The sequence below is a fragment of the Microtus oregoni genome, unplaced genomic scaffold (genome assembly GCF_018167655.1).
Source record: "Microtus oregoni isolate MIOR12 unplaced genomic scaffold, Mior012 000031F_ref0000149, whole genome shotgun sequence".
Lineage (NCBI taxonomy): Eukaryota > Metazoa > Chordata > Mammalia > Rodentia > Cricetidae > Microtus > Microtus oregoni.
In genome coordinates this window covers 4,393,064-4,398,512 of record NW_024543090.1, presented here as the reverse complement: position 1 = coordinate 4,398,512, position 5,449 = coordinate 4,393,064, and the positions used below count along the sequence as shown (strand labels likewise).

At 50.5% G+C, this 5,449-nt stretch overlaps 1 pseudogene; it reads right to left on the bottom strand.

Annotated features, from left to right (window-relative positions):
- Positions 1-3,632: 3,632 nt before the first annotated feature.
- LOC121465832 lies at positions 3,633-4,962 on the bottom strand (annotated as a pseudogene).
- Positions 4,963-5,449: the final 487 nt, after the last annotated feature.

Sequence of the window (5,449 nt, the reverse complement as noted above, 5' to 3'; positions counted from 1 at the left end):
TCTCTCGAGGGCTGTGTAAGGAAGACTTTCAGAGAAGTGCCTCTAATAGGGAAAGTCCTTCCCCCACCAACCTCTTCCATACTGGGAATCAGGGGATGGAACCTAGGGCTTTGTGTGTGTCACATAAACATTCAACCACTGAGCTATTCCCCCAGCCCAGAAAAGTTTTTGGAACATTCCTACTAAGGCTCTTGGTGGCTCATTGTGCAATGCTAATTTTAAGACCATGAGTCATTCCTAATAATTTACTTTTTAGTCACTCAATAATATAATATTTTTCAGTACCATGTCTTGGATACTATGTGCCTGGGACCTCTCTGACTCCCAGTAGGTATGAGGTACTTATTTCCCCAAATCACTACTGAGGGAACAGAGAGCCAGTGATGGGCAACCATCCAAGAAAATGGCAGAGTGGCATCTGGACAGGGAACGTACCAATTCCAGATCCCAGACCCTGGGTGCTTCTCCTTTAAGCAAGTGAGCGGTGGACATGCAATGCAGCCCTTTGCTTACTGGGGCAGAATGTGGAAATCTGTCAGCCAGAGCTTCATCAGATCAGCTGCCCCTTGAGAACATGGACAAATTTCACTCGCCCCACCCAAAGCGGAAGCCAAGGCTGGTGACAACTCGTCTTTGGCAGGACTCTACAGCCTTCACACCTCCTTTTCCTCCCCAGCTAACAACCACCCCTTCCTATAACCTGGGTACTACAGAAAGGTAAGAGTAGCTCCTGTTGGAGAGGCCACATTCCTCCCCCCCCCCCCCCACATTACCCTTTGCCTTGGCCTCAAGGGAAATGCTTATCTTTCTTCTCTGTCCTTGAACCCGACATTTCTGTACTAGGGTTGGGTGAGCTATCTTATGGTGACATTTAAAAAATACCTCCCTCCCCCTTTCCCCAAGAAGTTTTTAGCTTGAGAGTCATAGCTAACTCTGGGCATTTGGTTACAAAGTTTCTGCCTAGAAATACAGGCATCTAGCATTCAGAGCTCGTTAAAAGGAGTGCATGTGCTTGTCCAAAGGAAGCCCAGCTCCCAAGAACAGCCTGGCCCTCTCCATCCTAGTGTTGTGCAGGATTTGGGGGCAGCGTTCAGGGACAACAGTGATGTCTGCCAAGCTGTCTGTGACCTCCCGCCAACCACCTCAGTTGCCTTTTTTATTCTTGCCTCTTCTATTTGATTATTATTATCTCTCAGGGATCCTGCTGGCGTTGTATGGTCCCACGGGGGTATCTCAGCCCAGGAAATACTTTCATATAGTTTCTGATGCCCACTGACCACACATACCTGTGCTCCTCCCAACCCAAGGGGAACTTCTCTGTTAGATGCTTTGAGGTCCAGACTATATAGTAAGTACCCAGGGAAAAAAATCACGGGCCAAAACCTGGACTTGAGGAGCAGAGTGCCTGCATTTGAGAAGCCAGGTTAGCCTGCGAGGAGGCTCATCCGTGAAAGGGAGGAGGTCCACTACATGTGGTGGACGGAGAGAAGCAACGACTCCTGAAAGCTGTCCTTTGATCTTTGTAATCATCAAACACACAGACACACACGCATTCACATACACATGCACACACACATACGCACATACATGTGCGCACACACATGCGTGCATACTGGGCACACATACGCACACACACGCATGCACACTGGACACACACACATGCATGCACACTGGACACACACACACACTGGACTATCATCTTTCTCTCCAGCTATGCCCAGCTTCAGGCCTCCTGCATTTGTCCTTCTGACCTTAGCAACCTAATTCTGAACCCTTGAGCTCCTGGCCTGACTTTCTCCCCATCAAAGACGTTGGCTTGAGTGGGGACCACCCTGACCTCTTATTGCTCATCCTGTGGAGGCTCTACTTTGAGTTGGTGTGACCACATGGGACTCAGCTCTCTTTGAGCCCTTGTGAGACTTGGGCCCCTACTGGAACTAAGCACCTGAGTGGGGGAGGCTATGAGCACAGCCCCTAGTGTCAGAGTGGCTATGAGTGAACTCTAGTGGTGTGGCTGTCTCGTTATCTGTGGACATATTACTTTATCTCTCCCTGCCTCCATTCTGCCATCTAGAAAATGTCCTTAAGAAATATATAATCAACTCTTGGCATTGCTGTGAGGACTTCATGCACTAAGATATTTAAGCAGCTTCTAACAGTGCCTGGGACGGAAAAAAAGACTCAATAAACATTATCTGTTATCATCTTGACAAATGCTTTCATTATTTTCCAGATAAGAAACAAGTTTCTTCCTTTTTCCTGAGCTCTGGGAGGTTTTTCAAAGATGTTTTTCAGGGAAAGTTAACCACTGACATGTAAATTCCCCAGAGACTGATGACAAAGAACCATGCCCACGTAAGTGATCTTAGAGAGAAACAGTTTGTGACCTTTTCCACGGGCCTCTGAAGAGCACACACCACTCCTGTTTGTCTCTAGCGGACTCGGGTGCTTTCTGTCCCTGAGCGTTCAGGGCTGCACCCCCATCAGCTACAGCCACACATACCTTAAAATGATTTCACGTTCGGATCTATAAACTTGAAAAAAAAAGCCAGGTGTGGTGGTGTACACCTTTAATCCTAGCGCTTTGGAGGTTGAGACAGGTGGGTCTTTTCTGAGTTCTAGGCCACCCTGATCTATATTGCAGGTTCAAGTTATGTAATGAGACTCAGTCTTCAGAAAAATAGATATAAAAACAGTGTAATTAAACTCATGTCACAAGACCCAACAAGGGTTCAAAGCTACAACTCAAGTTTGTCTAAGGGAAGCCTTGACATGGGCTCCTTCTCTAGGACCAGCTTAGACATTGCCGAGTCCCTATGACTTTTTAAGTCCAAAGGAGTTTAAGCAAATTCCAAAAAATGGATGACTTGTTTTTAGCTAAGTTGTTCATTTACCAATAAAGACTCAGGAGTTGGAGTGAAAACCTGCTAGATCAGAGAAGCTGAGAAGCAACCAGCTGACTTTCTTTTTTGGCCAGAGACCCAGCAATAGCATTGCAAATCTCTAAGTCCCTCCTGACTCCTTTTTTTTTTTTGGAAAAGTTTTATTCAAAAAAAAAAATTGTACAAATTAGGTTTTCATTTTGAAAGCAACACAGGCTCATGTGCTCCCCTACCCTCCCCATCTTTGAAAAACTAAAAAGGGAGAAAAACACGAGTTCACCCCTGCAATGCCCAGTGTAGCGGCCCTAGAGCCGGGTTTGCCAAGGGGTCCCTCCTAGGCTCTGTCTCCCAACTCCCACTGCTGGGCAAGGATCATTTTAAGGGTGGCCAGTCCTGGGGCTGCAGTACCTAGTTCTGTGGTTAAAGGGAGTGGGAGATGAGCGAGAGAACTGGGGAGGGCTGAGGGGATGGTGAGAAAGAGGGCTGCCCTGCCCCCAACTCGATTGTCTCACAGATAAGAAAGGAACTCGGCCAGAAATACGAACACTGATTGACTGAGGCAGATTGGACCTAGAACTTGGAGGGCAGGGAAGGATGGCTGAGACACCCTTGAATTTGGCATCAGAGTATCTGGGCCCCATATTCTAGTGGAGTGGATTCTAGCCTGAAATGTCTATTCAGACAGACGGGAATTCTGATCTGCATTGCCAACCCCACCCCCACCCCATGGACTATTCAAGGTTGGCGCCCCCCTCCCCCCACAATAGCACCCATGTGTCTCAGGAACTGTTGACAACTTCCTGCCACGCCATGACCACTCTGGGACTCTACAACTCATCTCTCATCTTGTCTCCCTTGGGCCGGACCAGGCGCCCGATGAACAGCAAGGAGCCGCTCTGATTATCTCGCACCAGGAAGATGAAGGGGTGGTCGGCATAGAACAGCTTGGGGCTGCGCAGCTCCTCATGCCCGTAGATGTCTTGGTCAAAGGGATTGCCCTCTGTGCCCCACTCGAAGGCAGTGGCATGGAACACGCTGGCCAGGTACAGGTCCTTCTTGCCGGACATGCGAGACAAGTCTGCCTTGTTCTTGTCGATGGCCTCCGTCAGGCCCAGTCCAGCCAGATGTTTCTGCAGGTCATGGGTCACTTCCACTACTCCCTTGGGCAGCGAGATGGCGACAGCCTTCTTCTGCATCTTACCCATCCAGGCCTTCAGCTGCTCTTTGGTCAACAGCTTCTCCAAGCGCTCGAGGGGCTCCACGTGGTGGGGCATGAGGATGATAAGGCTGGAGAGCTTGTGGGCCAGGGGCATCTCCAAGATCTGTAGCTTCTCCTTCTCGTCATCGTAGTAGTTGTAGAGACCTGTCCGGTGCATCATGGTAACACCCACGGTATAGGAGCGAGTCACCATGAAGCCACGGTTGTCCACCATCTTGTGATGAAATTTCTCATCCCAGTGTGGCTTAAAGAACATGGCGTTAACGAGCAGGGCCCCATCCGTACGCTCTACGTCCTTGGTGACCTCGGGCAGCTTGCCATCGGTGGTCTGCGAAGCCCACTCGTTGATGGACTGCAGGGCGCTGCGCTTGTCCCGGAAGTTGATCTTGGAGTGCTCGCAGTTGTAGTGCTGCTTGCTGCTGTGCACAAAGTCGTCCACGAAGTTCACGGAGCTGGGCCCGTACAGGCGGCTGCCCAGCTTTCAGGTCACGTTGTGCGCGGTGGAGTTACTGAGGGAGCGTAGCAGCTCACCCAGCCCCGAGTGCACCTCCTCATCCCGCAACTTCTCCGCGCTGAGCACCGCCTTGGCCTGTGACGCCGTGGTGGCTTTACCGCCCAGGGACACCAGACCCAGGGATGAGGCCACCACCAAGGGGGACAGGAGGATGTTCTCCACTGCCTGGTCTTTGGCCATGGCCTGATACAGGCTGAAGGCCAGACCTGTGCTGCGCTCTGCCAGGGTGGTCGCCTTGGAACTCAGCTTCTTGGCAGTACCGGGGCTGCCGCCTCAACAGGCTTCTTCACTTCGGCTGCCAGCGCCACAACTAAGAGGCAGAGGGTGGCCAGAAGGAGAGAGCGCATAGCTGGGAGGTGAGCCGTGTGCACCACAGAGGACCTGGGCCGGGCTGCTCTGGGACCGAAGGGACACCGGCTCTCAGACAGGCTCTACTCAACCCTGACTCCTTTCTTGCGAGTCTCTCTATTGCCTTCCTGTGTTCTCCGTACTATCTATGGCTAATTCTTGTCAGCTAGTTGCTGGCTCCATCCCCTGATCCAAGGTTAATTTTATTAACACAGTCTCAGAGTTTCACAGTGTGATCAAATATCCTGCAACAGATGAAAATAACTGAGGAGCCCAAGAGCAGACGGAGTGTTGCACAGGGCAGCTTAGACCAGGAAGCCGAGAAGGCCTCATTAATGGATGAAGGTCAACAGCAAGAGTCAGATCCAAAGATTTTATTAGAGTTCAATGTTGCTTTCCTCCATCTTCTGCATGACTGGGGAAGCCTAAAAGCAGGCCTCAGGCAAATGGGGCAGGATTTGCAGTCCAATTGCCCATCCCAGGTTC